Source organism: Siphateles boraxobius, unplaced genomic scaffold, assembly GCF_051911475.1.
Source record: "Siphateles boraxobius isolate OS27281-9 unplaced genomic scaffold, OSU_SipBor_1 41, whole genome shotgun sequence".
NCBI classification, from domain to species: domain Eukaryota; kingdom Metazoa; phylum Chordata; class Actinopteri; order Cypriniformes; family Leuciscidae; genus Siphateles; species Siphateles boraxobius.
The window spans coordinates 17,767,069-17,785,830 of NW_027509042.1; the positions used below are offsets into that span (position 1 = coordinate 17,767,069).

Sequence of the window (18,762 nt, forward strand, 5' to 3'; positions counted from 1 at the left end):
TCATTTTCTATCACCTGAGGTGTTTAACAAACTCCTTTATAACAAATCTTCAAAACAATTTGTTGCAATTCAGGAATTCTGCATCTTCCTCCTCTGCCAAACAGTAAGTTTTGGTGCCGTTTCAGACCAGAATGGGTCTTTTTATGGGGGCCTTTAGACCACCCTGACTTTTATTTATTTTTTTATCATCGGTTTCAGGGATTCGCACATGCATGCAAGTCAAATCAAACTAGTTCAAATGAGCATTTTGTCAAATTCATGTTTGTGTATATTCAGTGACCTCATGGAACAGAGAAAAATTGCAGTGCATACAAAACAGGTGTTTAGGAAAGTGCTGTGGTGGTGTCTGTTGGTATGTGTTTTGAGAGACAATAAATTGAAAACTTTCTTTTACTCCATGCCTTTTTAATAATTATACCCTACTGCTTTTACAATATAACCCCTTTCAAATGCTCTTCAGGTTCACTGCATCTATACAGGTTAAGATAGTCTTGTACCCAGGGTAGCCTCTTATCATGGCTCAGTAGCCATTTAGTCAAGTAATCTTTAGATTTTTAGCTTGACATCTAGTCTTCTTGTCTCAGTCTTAATATTTTTTTATTCAACATAGAAAAGTGCTGCGAAAATGTGCCGATATGACAATCTGCCATACCTTTTTATATTGTACCTTAGTGATACTGTACACAAAAATATGTGGCGTTGCTAAGACTGGCCTATTCATTCACACTACTAATATCTCATACCATTCTGCATGTAATTTCCATTATTGGGACAATTTACACTACAATTATATGTTAATGAATGAGACTTTTTGTGAATATCTAAGAGGGCCTAATGTTATTAAGAAATACTGGTTTTGTCAAAAGAACAAAATTTCTTTTGAAAAAGCTCCAGACGTTTTAAATTGTTCTTAAGGTACACCGCAGTATTTGTGCCTTTTGATATATTTTTTTTTGTGGGAATGCATCACAAAACACTCAGTGTTAAGAGTTCTTCTATTAGACTAGTTCTATAGGCAAAAATGTTCTAATCATCATTCTGCAATTCCTGGAACATTTAAGCAGATAATTCTTAACATAGCTGCTGTGAATTTCATTTCTCAGTCTCAACGCTTTCCCCTTTACATGCTAAGCTGCCATATTCTGAGAATGTATGCATGCTGCAGATAAGTTGCTGGACAGGTGTAAGCAGATTAGGGGTAGCAGTGCCAGAAAAATGGGACCAAAGAAAACGTGACGGCTGAACAAAAGCTGAGTGGCACGGCCGGTGGAGAGATGTTTGTATGATGGGCCTTGTGGCTGTCAAGAGATAAATAGCCCTCTGCTAGCAGAGGAGTGAGTTGGAAGGCCTGCTGGATCTGTTCCAGGAGCTTGGAGAAAGCAGGGGGGATTGGAGGCTGTCACCAAGGGCACTGATACGTGCTGTCCTGCTGCCAAATGCCAACCGTTGTCTGCGTATAAAAAATATGATTTCTAGGTGTTTTTCAAGCAAGATGCCTTCAGTGCAGCCTTAAAAAGCCTCCTAAATACAAATAGTCCAATCAGCAGAATAGGATCAGCTTGTGTATACAGCTGTGAATCGGCCTTGTGTGAATAGATCTCATCAGTATTGTGACAGCAATTTTCAAAAATGAACACAATTTTACACACTTTGTTCATTTACATTCTTGTAAAGTTCCTCCCAATCATAAGCTGTGTTGTCATTAATAAAAACAATCAAATGGTCCAGTCCTACAGTTCTGTGTCACTGTCACATTTTGGATTAACTAAAATTTGGCTTCAAAAATCCTAAAAATAAGATTTGAAGTGTTAATAACTCAAAATGATCAAGTACAAAATTGAGGCTGGGGGAATACCCACAATAATTTAATTATGTATGCTTGATCAAAGCATGTGAGCTTATGAGGGTATGCAGTAGTTGTTATTCAAAGTTAAAATAGGCTTCAGTTCTTTTGAGTATTGTTGATGGTTCACATGGGCCATGTTAAATTCATTCAATTTTTCCCATGCAAGTATTTAAGAAAAAGTGCAGTTTTATGTGCATTAAAATTTATTTGGGAGAAACCAAGTGTGTTCGTTGCCTGACCCAATGTCCAGCCCAAATTACATTTTTAATGATTTTGACTTACAAAGTTAAAACAATTATATTTTAAATGTACAAATCTAAGTTTCTTCAAAGGTTTTGTGTAAATTGAACTCATTAGGGTTTGCAGCAGTGTTATTTTATTATCATTGAGATACTATTATACTTTTTCTTTATATTTTGTTTTTTATTTTGTTAGTTAGTTTTTAGTAATTTTGTTGTGTTATTGTTTTTTAGTAGTTTTTATATGTCCATATTTTTCATTGCAGTTTTTTTTATTTAAACTAAAGAAAAATTAAACATGTTACCTAAACAGTCTCATACTTTTTACAGTTTTCCTTCTGTTTTTGTGTCTTATATGTCTCCCGCTACTTGTCTCAAGGTGCTTAATTCTGTTTATTTTTGCAATATGTCATGCTACTACTTATATACTTATGTTTGATGTCTCAGTGATTTTGACAGAATATTATACCCAAAATGTTATGCAATGTTACTCCTTAGAGTAACATTTAGAGTTTTGCTCTTTGTATGCTAGTGCAACACAAGAAGACTAAAACTGTTCTACATGCTGCCCATTGTTTTGCCCTGTGGTCTGCAGCCCACTGCTTTCATTTGCTCTTAAGGTACATTACAGTACATTGTCCTGTACGCATTTTATTTTTTTCTGATGGTTTCTTACAATGAAGACCATTTTCACAGCCTTAGGCTACCATTACATGAAACATGAAAGTGGCTTATATGATGAGTCCAGTCCATGCAGGTCCATTCTATTTTTTAAGTAGTTTCCATGGACTTAAGAGCTAGATGTCCTTAGAAAACCCAAACCATAATTTCCATTCATTATATTCCATAAATTGACCCCTGTGACTCTTTTTTTAATGATTTTTAAACATTAGTAAATATCCATGGTAATAGATGTAATTAGCTAAATAGGCTTTATATTTGCATAAATAGTCTCAGTTCTTTGAATCTTTTATGTTTTGTTTGAGGTTTCATGCAACATTGTCAGAAGCCATTCATAGGCCCGTAGGCAGTGACAGGAAAGAGAAACAGTTCACTCCATAAGCACTCCATCACTCCCCCAACCACACACACACACACACACACACACACACACACACACACACACACACACACACACACACACACACACACACACACACACACACACACACACACACACACACACACACACACACACACACACACACACACACACACACACACACACACACACACACACACATTAATTATAGTAGTCTGCTATGATTTAGATTAGAGCTTTGCAGTCAAGACTGTGTTTGGTGTATAACCAAAGTAAAAGTATTTCAATTTTTTTGAATTATTAAAATAAATAATATATATAGCATTTCAGTTAAAAGAGCACAGATGCAAACAGTACAAACAGATACATTTGATTTATATTTTGAGTGGTTGGGTCACATTTGGTGAGTAATGTCATCCTCCGTATGTGTTTATGCTGTGTCCGCAAACAGTGAAAATAAGATATGGCAACTATGGTTCAAGATATCTCGCTTAGATGCTCAGACATCAATATTTTTAGAAACATGCTTTGACTCTCTTTTTGCTGCCAGTGTAGACCGTCAGATCCCTTCAGATATAATCATCACAGGTTTTTGTTTGTTCATGTGGTTTGTTTCAACCACAAATGGTGATAGAGACGACAAAGTTTTGTGTACTGAAAAAAGCAACCAAATTTTCCACATTTAGGTTACCTGACAAAACATTTTTACAGCTCATATTGTCACATTAGAACCAACCAGATGCAATTAAGAGGAACTGAAGTGCATTTGAGTTAGAAGAGCACAGGTGCAAACAGTACAAACAGAGATTATGTTTCACCCCAGCTCTTCTGTTGCAAGCTGAGCTGGTTTGTACAGTTGTGCGTTTAGAAACAATTTATATAAAACTGTCAGATACCCTTTTAAGCTGTATTGAACTACACATCATATTTGAACATGCATGTAAATATTTTTTTCCCCTCATTTTTCCTGTCTCCATGGTAGAACAGTCAACTAAAGTTATTTCCATTAGCAGTAACAGTAAGGTGAATTCAGGCAAATCAGACCACATTTTGACAGTCATCTCAATGTCTAAACAAGGCCCAATTTATCTGAATTTGCTAAAAATTTGAAATAACATTGTATAACACCAATGCTAACGTTAGGTTGGTCTTTGCTATGCAGTGTGTGCGGATTTTGAAATTATAAAAAAAAAACATATTTAAAATTCCTACAGCGTAACGTTCTCTGAGATTAGAGAAACCCAGCAGTCTCTCATGCAGAAATGAAAGCCCATAGGGCCTCATCAGAATCATAATGCCAAGTTAAGTATAGACTAAATAGTCTGCTGATAGAACCTCAAAAGCATTATGTAAATGCATAAGAAAATATGAATTTATTACCTTTGCTTGGCAGGATGTTGTCACTTTATTGTAATAATTAAGGAATGCACCAACATTTTGGCTACCAAAAATCTTTGACCGAAACAGCTATTTTCGATTTCAGAACAAAATGGTTTTGGAGGGCCGAAATCAGTGACCGAAACATGTTTAATTAGCGCTTCTTTTGACTGTGTTCAGTGTCTATTTCACACGGTTTAAGCTATAACAGTTAAATTTCTCCGCTGTGTGGACACTAGCTCTGGATTGACAATATTAATTTCTTGATTTTAATCGGTAATGTTATATTCTTAAATCTAAAATCTTTTAGTCAGTGCTATTTTATGTTGATCCGCAGCATGAAAAAAAACTTCACTACACATTTGTATCCCATTTACCTTCCAATACTAATAGTTACTTTTATTATGAAGCAAAGTTTCAACTTTAAAATTCTGTCGATTTTATTATGAAATTCAAACAATAAATGTCATTTTGATGCTCTTTAATACGCTGTGACAGATCGCTGTAGCACAACACGGATTAAGCGCATGTGAACTGATCATCTAATCTCCTCTTTACTACATCACAAAATAAACATGGGTGAACACCAGAAGGTATGTTGAAAGATACATTAAAGCTTACCTAAATGAATCCTGTCTAATCGTTTAATCAGTGTTTCAACCAGGGACAGACATCAATAAAACAGCTTGTAGGCTATTTAATGTCACTTAACATTTCATTTACCCCAAGAAATGTAAATGTCCATAAACTCACAGCTAGTAAAACAACTCTAGAAAAGAGCATTTTGCTAAATATATGTACTGTATTACATATTTGTTATATTTTTACTTAACCTGTTAGTGATGAATTTAATGTAGTTTGTTTGAATAAATCTGTCATAAAATAATGTCATTATTGCAGTTTATTGATTATTTAGAGTTTGTATTACAGTTTATTTATATAGAGTAGAAACAATTATGTTATTAAAAAGTTATTTAAATTTATGTTTACATTTAATCATTTAGCTGACAGTTTTGTCTAAAGCAACTTACAAATGAGAACAATAGAAGCAATCAAACCAACAATATAGGGAAACCATATATGCAAGTGCTGTGACTGGTCCCAGTTAGTTAAGCGCAGTACACAATCACATAGCACAGTACACGTAGCAAGTTTTAAGTAAATATATATACAGAATATAATAGTAAGTGCTCGTATTAATGTGTTGTGTTGCCGAAAAAAATGCGTCTTTAGCTGTTTCTTGAAAATGGCTATAGACTTATATTCTGAAGTAGAGAGTTTAGATAGGGATGTAGAGCCAGTGGTTGTTCTGTAGGCAAACATCAGTGCCTTGAATTTGATGGCAATTGGCAACCAGTGCAAATTGATAAAGAGAGGTGTGACTGTGACATGCACTCTCTTCGGCTCGTTATAGACCACTGTTGCTGCAGTATTCTGGATCTGTTGCAGAGGTTTGACAGTGCATGCTGAAAGCCCTGCCAAGAGAGCATTACAATAGTCCAGTCTGGATAGAACAAGAGCTTGGACAAGGAGTTGTGTAGCAAGAAACGATAGGAAGGGCCTGATCTTCCTAATGTATAAGGAAAATCTGCAGGACTAGGCAGTTTTAGGAATGTGGTCTGTGAAGTTTAACTGAACATCAATCAAAAATCCAAGGTTTCCGACTGTACTTGATGGAGTTATGGTTTACAAACCTAGCTGCATGTAAAAGTTGTGATGAAGGGTTTGGTTGGCTGAGACCACAAGCAGTTTTGTCTTTGCAAGGTTGAGTTGAAGGTGGTTGTCCTTCATCCAGCAAGAAATGTCTGTCAGGCAGGCTGTTAACAGTTATACCTTGTTAACAACTATACCTTTGGATCATCTGGCTGAAATGAGAGATAGAGTTGTGTGTCATCAGCATAGCATTAATAGAAAAAAAACATTTTTCTGAATGACAGATCCTTGTGATGACATGTAGATGGAGAAGAGAAGTGGTCCAAGCACAGAGCCCTGAGGCACCTCAGTAGTTAGATGTTGCAATTTAGACACCTCACCCCTTAATGATACTCTGACAGACCTAACTGAGAGCACTTGAACCTATAGAGTGTGGTTCCTGAGATGCCCTTCGTCATTTGGGTTGACAGGAGGACCTAGTGGTTAACGGTGTCAAAAGTGGCAGACAGATCCAGCAAGATGAGTACTGATTTGGAAGCTGCTTTTGCCAGTCTCAGAGCTTCAATAACTGAGATAATAAAAAATTTATATAAAAACTTCCTTATGTTCAATTTAAAGGTTTGTACAAATCCGTTTTAGCTATTTGAGTGTCAATTATTAAAGGTAATTAATTGATTATTGTATCTAAATTATTAATTGAGTAATTGATTAATTAAAATTTGATTAGTAATTTTTGGTTTTCGGCCAAGTGCTTCCTGAATATTTCAGCCCGGTTTCATCCTATTTTCATTTCGGTGCATCCCTAGTAATAATCAAATTTGACTTTTATAAAGATGATTGATTCCCTCTGCTTTGATCAGTTCATTAGCTCTTGGCGACCTTATAGAGCACTGTAAAACTGAAATCTTATAAAAGCAGCATTCAAAGATGGTTTATTTTAGTTTTTAAATATGGATGGATGTTGCTGAGCTGTCTCTGTTCTGAAGTTGGGCTACGCCTGAGGGCTTTTATTTCACTTTCTGGCAGGAGATGTGGATTTTGCTGTGAAAAGTATTAATTATTGTTCATTCTATTATGATTTCCATAGATCATCTTCTCCTTTATTTATATAACTATTATTACTTTTCTTGTTACAAATAATCACAAACATGATTGCTCTGAAGACTTTTGTATTGACTTGCATATCATAATTTCAGCAGTTGCTGACTGATTCTCTTAAATGATCATGTGGTGTGTCACTTGGAGAACACCTTGATGTAAAAATGCCATTTACAACACTGTACATATTGCATGGTTTCTGTTTGTATGTAGTTATTGTACTGAAAAATGTACTGTACTGACCATGAATTCAGTGTTTTGGCTAAGAAAACATTTTTATGTATGCTGTTCCTCTTATGCATCCCCTTTATCTGCTTGCTGTGAAAATTTTCATTGCTACTTACTCTATTTTCATCATTTTTTTTACTGCAAGCACTAGAGCTATAAATCCCTAATCCACTGTAAATTTGCTAGACTGAAGTGAGCTTGTACTTCAGTAGCAGTGTAAAAACATTTTATCTCACTGTAGGTGAGTAGCTTCTGTTAAATGTAACTCCATTTAAAGTAGCCTTGTACTTTTTCTCTTCTCTAATACTGTAGCAATCAGAAACAAGTAGGTCAGCGTTAAACATGCCTAAGAAATAATATATGATGTGATAAATCCATGCATGGGCTGCTGCAGCCTTTGGACTTAAATGATATAAAGGACTTCATTTAAACACCTTTTAATTCAGCCATTTAAACATTCCAGATGACGAAGAGCACTATCTTTGTGTGGTAGGATGTGGTTATGCATGAACACTTGTGCTTGCTAGCTCAATGCTTGCTGGCGGATTTCTTGCTGACACATACATACTGCAGGAATGCCTTCATACATAATCTGAATTATATTTAATTAAATATGTTTTAGGCAGAATATTTTTTTGAGTTAGAACACTTTTACCATTTCATTGTATTTCATTTAGTTTTTTATGATTTTTAAATAATTTATTATTATTATTATTATTTTGCTGGAAAATCAGGGTTTTAACATGTCACAAGTTTTGTTAACTTATTTAAAAGAAATAAAACAGCTCACACAGTACAGTATGTTTAACATTCAACATTTTCTAAAGGCTTTCACTGAACATTGTTTTAAAAAGAATTAGTGAAAAATGCCCTATTACATATTTCACTCATACAAAGCTGTAAAAATGTTGTCTAGTTGTACCGTATATTTATGTATTTGTGGGAGCTGTATTTCACATAGAAGCTTTTCTGCTCGCTTAAGATGGGTGTTTCTCCTTTGGCATTGCTCTCTTGAATCAGGCTCAGCACAATAAAGAACAAGACATTTCCATTTTCCCATGTGTAGGCCTGTGACCACATGACTCTATACTGTTTAAGTCAGTTTAGTGCAGAGAGTCAGAAGGGATTACTCTTTCTTGTATAAGACCATACAAATGAAGATTTTGCATGCAGTGCATCGTTCTTTAATCCGTTACTTGGGTCGTAGTCTTGTGGCTCACTGCGTCACGCGTGGGATCCTAATTAGACTGTGTTTGATTTCTGGCCAGTACTTTGCTTGCAATGCAGTTTAATGCTCAGTTGTGATTGTTGTACATTTTTTAGACCCGTTGTGTTATGGAGAAAGGGTTTCAGAAATGAAAAAAAACTACAACTTTGTACTAAGAGATACATTTCAGATTCTAACCTTTCTCAATTGACTTTGTAAGTATCCATACTTTTCAGACTTTATGTAAGACATAAAAATCATCATTAACTTCATTGATGAATCAATATATACTATAGTACTGTATATACTATTATATTTGTTAATATTTGAATTAGATTTCATTTTTATTTTATTTTGTTTTGTTGTTTTTGTATTTTTTATAATCAATGGGTCTCACTCATGAAACACGAGCAGAACGAATTTTTGTGTAAATCGTGTGTAAAGTGGTTCTGGCGTAAATTTTCGGATTCATTAAAATGTTCGTACTTTCCAAATGTTAGTTGGTACGCAAGAAATCTACACCTGCTCCCAGCCACGCGTAAATAATGCGCTTAACACCCGAACGTTTTGATCATTAATAAGGCTGCATTTTAATTCACCTTAATCGGGTACATATTTACACAGCATTTTGAAAAAATATTATATATAGTAATTACATACGTTTTTTCTTATTATGATAGCCAGTAATAGCATCTGCGATGGTGGTCCTTCTCCAGTTTTAATACGATTTTTCCGAAGTGAGCTAATTCGTTTTTTGCTCTCAAGCTTAATGTCGAACCATTTTCTTCTCACTTCTGGGAATGTTCGAATAACAGATGAAACTCCATTGACTGCATCTGTAATATGCTGCCAAGCTTCCTTCTTTTTTAGGACCCGATACGCCACTATGTACGCTTGAAAATAAAATGTGGCGTTTTGAATTAACTTCTGATAATAAAACTTCAATTTCTGCATCTGAGAAATTTTTATTTTTCATTCGCATTCATGTCATAATATGATGCCCATATATAGTTGTCAGTCGGATTTAATGGGCGGGATTTATGGTAATTGAGAATGAACGTGCACGCGCATCCCGACTGATTGGAATTCATTAACACACACACACATTTCACGATCACATCTGACGTTTACGAAGTATTTGTGAATCAGGAGAAGAGTTTTCGGGAAGGTCTCTACGCGCAAATCACTCACATATTTACTCGTATATTTACGAATGTTTCATGAATGAGACCCATTATGTTTTATTTATCTGTGTGTGTATAGTTTAATTAATACATTTTTATTTATTTATTTGTTTGTGTTTGTTTTTTATATTATTTTTTTTCAATTATCGAAAATGTTTTATAATTTATGTTTTTTGTTTTAGTTTAAATTAACGATAATAATTCTGGTAGAGAATCATATCATGATATCACTCATATCATAATATGAATGAGAGAAATTGCCATGCTAAATGCAAAAGCATATTATCACCAAAAGCCACAATGAATATATCCCACACTGATCTCATACACAACAATGCTACTACAAGCATTACTAAGAGACACAATAGCAAAATATTATACTAGCAGAGGAGCTTTTGATAGCATATTAACATCATAACAAGCTGAAATAGCAAACTCTTTATTGTATTATCTTATGAAGTAATGCAGTACATTGCACAGACTCAAGTTTTAATTATAGATGAGGGTGATGTAAAATCAGTGACATAATGTTGGAAAATAGAGAGGAATTAAGGAATTGTGAGAAACTAATATCAAGCTCCAAATGCAAGATATCTTTGCTGAATGTTCAATATAAGCTTTATCAACTATAGCTTAAACTTGATTTTATCCATCAAGATTAAATTCATTTTATTTTTATTTTTTTACATCACATACAATTTTTTAGGTGAAACGAATGTTCACAATAAGATGAGGAACATTAATTAAGTAAAAAGGCTTTATTTTAGTTTGATCCTGACTTTAAGGTACTATTTCTCCCTGAAAATACCATCTTCATCCATCATTTATATTAAATAGTATTTCTGACTTTTAAAACCAGTGAATTTAGAAGATACCACATGAAGCACATTTTGAGGTTATCCTTTAGGTTATTTTTCAATTGTAATTTTACAAATGGTGGGAGGTGCTGCTTGTTGGATGTTTTCCAGCTGGAGCATTTTAAACTTTACTGCTTTCCATTATCTCCAGCCTGTGCTTGCACAGAGGGCTCATGGAATCTCTCAATTCACTGCCAGAGCACATGGTCCATTAACTCGGCACAAGAAAGTCATTGCAATCAGCTTACCATTTAATTAGTTTTTACTGGGGTGTTTAGGAACTTGTTTTTCTTTAGAATTTCATGAATACTGCACAAAGTGGGAAATTAATTGTTGTCACCCTCTATCATCTAGCTTGCGTGCGACTTCCATTATCACCGCTAGGCCAAGTCACAGCACTGTATAATGCTAGTGAGATTACTGTACATGTAAACAGACTTACATTGCTGGGTTGATGACATGGTTTTAAGCCACCAGCATGGATGTTGTTTGCTTATCAGGCCTGAGCCTGTGGCACACTGATTCTTTTCCATATCAAGACCATTGTAGTTTAACATGGTTGCTGCTGCCTGAATGAGATTATGCTATTTTTGCATCCAGACAATGGCTTGTCACACTTCGTTACCCACACATTGTTTTAGAAGCAGCAGTTTTTATAAAAAATAACTTTGTCTTAAATTAATAGTTCAGCCCAAAATGAAAATTCTGACAATATTTACTCATGTCATAACAAATTCATTTTTTTCTGTGGCCATTCTCAGACTCTCAGAGACGTGAAAAGTTGCAGGATTCCAAGTATGAGCTACCTGTTCTATTTCCTTTCCGTCTTGTCTAAAAAAAGCTCTCTCTCTTCTGCCTTGTGTCCTGGATCTGTCTCCATTAGCGCAACTGTCCCCGGGCACCAAGATCCACATAGGCAGCTAGGACTCCCTTTCATCAAGGTGACCTAAAATACCCATATCTACATTGCTTAGCCTAAACTTTGAGTTTTGTGAATACTCTCTTGGTGTTACTCTGCTTGCTGGCAGCAAGATTGGCTCTTTTATCACTGTCATGTCTAATAAATCTTTAGGATGGTTACGCAAAAGTGTTTTTACTGTTTTGGGTCCATAACTAATTTCCCATTGGATTATTAAATGACATATCATTGCTTAACAATTCATCTTCTTATGTTATTTCTGCTTCCTCCCAGCATACTTAGACTAGAGGCCTTCTCAGGTTCTAAGATCTGAAGTCTGATCCCGACCTGTAGTCTGAATCACTACTTACCCAAACCCAATGTGCATAAATTAATTTAAAAAAAAAGAAAAACCCAACCCAAGGCAGATCCGATAAAATTAGACCCGAGTCCAACTTGACTGCAAGTAAGTAAGTAAGTAAGTAAGTAAGTAAGTAAGTAAGTAAGTAAGTAAGTAAGTAAGTAAGTAAGTAAGTAAGTAAGTAAGTAAGTAAGTAAGTAAGTAAGTAAGTAAGTAAGTAAGTAAGTAAGTAAGTAAGTAAGTAAGTAAGTAAGTAAGTAAGTAAGTAAGTAAGTAAGTAAGTAAGTAAGTAAGTAAGTAAGTAAGTAAACTTTATTTATATAGCACCTATCACAGATAGAAATCACAAAGTGCTTTACAAAGTGCAACAATCTAAATAAAAGAACAATAAAACAGATCATTTATCAGAGCTAAAAACAAAACATAAAACATAAAAGCCCAATCAACTAAAAGCGTGTCTAAATAAAAGTATCTTCGGCTGCTTTTTAAAAGAATCAATAGATTCGACCACACGCAGCTACAGGGCGTTCCAGAGTTTGGGGACAACTGCCTGAAAGGACAAGTCCCCCTGAGTTTTAAAGTGGGTTCTGGGGACCATCAGGAGGTTTTGACCTGAGGACCGGAGAGTGCGGGAGGAGGAATAGGGGGTCAATAGGTCTGTGATGTACTGGGGGGCTGTCCATCTAGTGCTCTAAAAGTCAAAACTAAAATTTTATAATCAATTCTATATTAACTGGAAGCCAATGGAGTGTGGAGAAAACCGGTGTAATGTGTATCCTTCTGTTGGTTCCTGCAATTTCTTTCAAACCTGACTGGACCCAAATATAAAAGAGGCACTGACGCCCTGCACACCAATGACAAGTACGTTTCTAACCTGGTATGACTGACCAAAATCAAGAGATAACAAAATATGAAACACCTTGGCATGTGTAGATTTAAAAGTAAGCCTATTTTCCTTCCTTATTTGCAGATAAAATTCAATCTCTGTTCCTTCTTGGTAAGGTTTATGTTAGCATTGTTAATTGCTCGCCCAAGCGGCAAAAACTATGTACCGTTGCCAGATATCAATTACACTGGTCTACTGCCAAAATGATTCTGAAGCAAATGTAGTCAAACTTGACTAATTATGGGTCACTGAGCATGAAACCGATGCTTAAAATTGTTGATTGGCTCTAGTTTTTTTTTTTTTAAGATATGCTATTGGGACAGTATATGACCTTTGACTTTGGAAGGGTGGAGGATAAGTGAATTATTATTCACTTATTATTCGGGAAGGGATCTCAATTTCAACCAGAAATGACTAAAATGCATCTTTGACTGGATCTATGAATAAATCTATGACTGGGTTTGGACAGTACTTGCTTTTAAGAAGGATGCAATTTGAAGCTGGTATTGCTTCATATTACATGATATGAATTGCATTGTTATTTCTAGAAGTCATGGATGAATATAATCATAATGAAGCTTACATCACTTTGCTGAAGAAATTGCCATATATCAGCTCTAGAAATCATACAGCAGGGGTGCAAAACTCAGCCCTGCAGAGTTTAGTTCCAACCCTCCAACACACATACCTATAGTTTTCAAATAAGCCTAAAGGACTTGATGAGCTTGATCAGGTTGAAGCTAAACTCTGCAGGGCTGTGTCCCTTTGTCACACAGTGTTTTACTCTCTTATTATTTGTCAGTGTTTGATTTTGCAAAGGGAGACATTTCTGTTTAGCCAAAGTGAGCAGAGATGGCTCTTACTAGTGAACAGTGAAGATAACTTCAAATGGAGCAAATAGAGCCTGTTAATGCTTGCAGACTATTCCTGGACAGGGACAAGAGATGCTCCATTTAATGAATACAAGAGACAAGCCAAGAAGCGAAGAGTAGACACTGAATAGGACTAAACTAAAAAATGTTGCCTTTTTTCATAATAAATTTAATTTCCCTTTTGCTGATTTTTAAAGTGTTACATGAACAGGACATGTGACAGGTAATAGCTACACAATACATAGACGTAAAATATAAAACCTTAAATATCTTGGAAGCAGTAACCAATCAGTTGTATTAAATGTTGCCTATTCTTTGTGTATGTCGAAAATGTGTGGGAGAATATGTTTTCTGTGGTTTTTTCACAAATTGTTTTTTTTTTTTTTTTGAGGAGAAACACAAAAATATACAGTTATGGTTTAATTTTTGTCTATTTGATTAATTTGGCATCCACTGCAAGATGGTTTCCTGTCATTTATATCTGGTAGCAGTACATTGTTTTTCCACTTTGAAGCGGTTTATCTTCTAGGAATTGTTCACCAAAGCTTTATGATGCACCTCAAATGAAAAGGAAATTTATATTAATGTTAATATTAACAATTAAATCTCCACACATTCTTTCGAATGCCATGGGTATTGCATAGTGCAGATTTTATGAAACACATGCCGCTGCTGCATACAGAAGGAGGATAATAACGTCAGAATTTTAGGATCATAGTGGAGCTGCAAAGACCTCTAAGGGGCCGTTTACACAAAACAGTTTTTAACTAAAACGGAAAACTTTTTATGTGTTTTGGCAGTTCACACGCAAACTTTTGAAAACGGGTTTCAAAGCGTACGTATATATCGTCGCCATATATCTACAAAAATGTGAATTTGTGACTATATGTGCCTACATTTGATGTGTTCAGTGTATAGGTGCATAGTGTTTCTTTACAAAATGACATCGGAAACTGGCCTGGCATGATAGTTTTTAGTCGTTTTTGACAACGTTCGTCAATTGTTTTGACAACGTTGTCGTCTGTACACGAAAAATGTATTGTTCCGTTTATAGTACATTGTTGTCGTGTAAACGTACCCTCAGACATTTAAAGGGATATTTCCCTTTACTCTGTCATTCCTGTTTTTTCTTACATTGTTACAAAAAATGCTTTCGAAACAACAGGTATTTTAAATTGTAATAACATTTCACAGCATTACAATTTACTCAGTATTTTTGATTAAATAAATGCAGTCATGGTATGCATAAGAGACTTGCAGACCCTAGATGTTCAAACAGTGTACGGGTATGGAAAGTATTCAATATTGTTTCTCTTTTTGTGCTCCATAAACATCATATGGGTTTGGAACAGCATGAGGCTGAGTTAATAATGACAGTAAAAATTGTCCCATGTCTGGAATGGGAAATGGGCCATGGATCATTGACTGAGCTTTCAAAAGACGAACATTCAGACAAAGATCTCAAACAAAGCATGTATATTGGTAAATACAAGAACGTTGTTAACCAGATCATTCAAAGTAAAATCCTCAGAGGTACATGCATGCATTTACACTTTTTAGAATGCAGCTCTGGAGAAGTACATTTAATTCAAAAGAGTTTGCTTTACCATAATTGATTTCACTTTGTAGTGAAAAAATAAAATGATGCCTTGCCAGCGGATCATTAAATGATTCTGAATTTAAAGCCGTGGCTGTTAATTTGCTCTGCTCTGGGAAGGATAGGTTTGAAGATCCCAGGGGCATATTTGTTTTCCTGCACGTCTTCTGCTTCTGATTATTGGAGAAAGCTGCAGTGTCTGCCAAATAGCCGTGCCTCATGCTGAGGCAGCAGTGAGGCTGTTCTGAGCAGTCATGGTCATTGAGAAGGAGAAATGGGGCAGAGCCAAATAGAGGGAAAGCAGGTTGCCTGGTCATCACAGCAGTTATGTCTAAACAGTTATCTTCTTTTTTGGAGATGTTTAACAATTGTTCAGTGAACCTAACAGAATGTCTCTGAGGGGTTATAAGTATTTGTGGCATCCGTTTGCTTGACTAACAGACAGAAGATCTGTTTCATTAACCGTTTCATGCACGAATGTTTGTGACAGATGTCTCTACAACAGTGGTTCTCAACTTGTTTTGCCAAGGGACCCACATTTTCCCATGGTCATTAAGCCGTGACCCAATTTTTTTAGGAATTTGAACCAGGCACATTTATGTTTCAAAAATGGTTGACGCATACAAGTACCATCCTACTACAAGGGGTATTTTGGGTTATGATTACAGAAACTACAACTACCATGGTAAATACACAATACTAACATGAACTGTTAATAACATAAGGACACTGATCCCGACTTTTGGCTCGCAACACACCAGTTGAGAAACACTGCTCTACAGGATACGGTTTTTAATATAAAGCCGTTTTTCATGACTATATTGTACTTTGTTGCAGCCTCTGATTGACCTTCAGCTTTTCAAAAACAACAATGCCAAGATTCACAGTGCGTTCCCAGCAAGCCTTGGATGAATATGCTTTTAGAAAATTCTGTAAATCCGTTTCTGTTACCTGCTCTTCCAATAAAAACTGACCCTTTATCATCATTTTAATGCATGACATGAGACGAATGATGTACTTTGTGTACTGGCAAATTATGCTGCCAATGGTAACATCCTGTGCCCTCTAAAATTACACAGAGCCCACATGTGCTGATCTTCCCGCTGCCATTTTGCCTTTGTTGTCATCTTGTATAATGAATTAAAATACACGTTGGACTTACTTGATTTTTTCAGAACCTTTTAGTCGTACAGAAGCTGACATGTGTTTTCTGATTGCTTAATTGTAATCCAGTTGGAATGCATTAAAGAAATACTCAACATTTTATTACATTTTCCAGAACACATGATTAATCTATAGACCATTTTCACATTTCCAGGTTTCTCAGGTGCGTCAGTTGTCATAGTTGGGTAAACTTCTATAGTGGTGACAAGAGACGACACCAAATATAATTTTTGTTTAACAAAATGCTCCAAAAGCAAAAGAAAAAAGGATAAATTTTTATTATTTTAACAAATATATGTTAATTCCTTGTTTGACTGCCAAGGTAATAACACAAAGTATAGTGTTATAAATGTGTATTACATTTAAAAAAAAATTTTAAATATAAAAACCTTTACTAGATTTACGATGTTGATAACTGTGGAAACTCATCACAGTCTGTAAAAAGGGTTCATTAACATTAAAATATGAATCTGATTTTTAAAACATACAGTATGAAAGTCATGACAAATATTTAAGATTTGTATAAGTACTTATTCTGTCCTTCATAATTTAAATTTGAAACACCCAATGTTCATTAGCTGCTCGGCTTTTAGAAGTTTAGAAGCTTTCCAGGAGAATTCTTTGACAATTTTTTTTTTTTATGCTTTCTGGAGTGCATAGTCTGTCAAAAACATATAGTACTTTTTTTGTGCTTGTGTTTTGTAACAGATATCTATTGCCAGGCATTCTACATGTATGAGTTGTATTGCTCTGTAATTTCATCACATAGCCTACTGTCAAATCAAGTCACCTTTATTTTTATAGCGCTTTATACAATACAGATTGTTTTAATGCAGCTTTACAGTGATCAAAAGTAAAATAATGGGCCCTATCATACACCTGGCTCAATGCAGAGCCAGGCTCAACGCGAGTGTGTTTTGCTAGTTTCAGCGCGACACAGTTATAATTTTCACGTCCTGCTCCACATTGTTTAAATAGCAAATGCATTTGCGCCCATTTGTGCTAGTCTGAAAACGAGGTGTGTTCAGGCGCATTGTTAGCGCGTTGCTATTTTGAAAACAACTGAAATGGATTGCACCATTGACCTACTGAAACCTGTTCTAAAGTCAATGGTGCAATATATTTTTGTTATTTAAAGAGTGCGTTAGGGTACAGTAGGCTATACAGTATAATATGCAGTGTTGCTTCCCTGAAATGTTTACCTGTCTAGTTTATGATCTGTAATCATATCAAGGATTTAATATTCAGCAAGCCAAGCTTTATAATTTGTTTATCTGTATTTTATCTGTTTTTAATTTGTTGTCATCAATTAATTTATTACCAAAGCCGTATCTAAAGCCCTTGCATTCTTACTATCCTCGATTAAAGTTTGGATGTGTGTCTCTAATTCTGAAATCTTCTCTGTCAGCCTAAATATTTCCCTGCATTTATCACATGTGAAACCCTCACCGCTGACAGAGAAGGCTATGTGGCAGGCAGTGCAAGTGACAATAACAGGAGAAGATGGCATGATTCACTTCGACAGCATAAAAGATCAATGAAAATAAAAGTGTTCTGATATATCTGCAGATGAAATTGTAGGAAAGAAATTGGCTTTGGAACATAAAATTCTTGCCATGTTGGTTTTTCTTTTTTATTTCTTTACAATAAAACCTAATAGTAAATCTTATAAATAACCTGGCATTTTGAATATCTACAATAGTGCGACCATCTTGGGGAATATTTGTCTGTACTAATTTGCAGATGTGCTCATATAATCCTCTGTTTCCCCCTTGAGCTTAACTGTCCTGAGGAAGGACTCCCAGGAGAACAATGTCAGACTCACCCACAATAACAAAACCCACAGACTCACACATGCAGCGCTGGAAGAGATCAGAAGGTCTATATTCATTATAAATAATGGCAACATTAGTTAACACGACATTAGTTAACATAAAATACTTCTAAAGTGCCAGCGTGAGTTTCATCAGGGATGAAATAAAGAATTGGATTTAGTTGCAGCAATAAGCTGGTATATATTAAAGGTGTGTGTAGGTGATTCTCTGCAGAAACAATTTTTTGTTATGCTGGTTGAAAGTCTCCTCATATCCTCTGTTAAGCGGTCTAAATGTATTTTTGTAAATATATGTTGTTTGTGGAAGGCGTAGGACCATAAAATGTTTGTTCAATTGTTGCGTTTAGTCCAAACAGTCCTATAGCATGTGTTCCCTATCAGTCAACGTGTGTTTGCACTGTGCAGGCTGTTCACGCAGA

The 18,762-nt window shown here is 35.3% G+C and overlaps 1 protein-coding gene across 16 annotated transcripts in view; it reads left to right on the top strand.

Moving 5' to 3' along the window:
• The window catches only part of lrrc7 (leucine rich repeat containing 7), a 139,454-nt gene that overhangs the window by 59,393 nt on the left and 61,299 nt on the right, over positions 1 to 18,762 (top strand). The window lies entirely within an intron of this gene.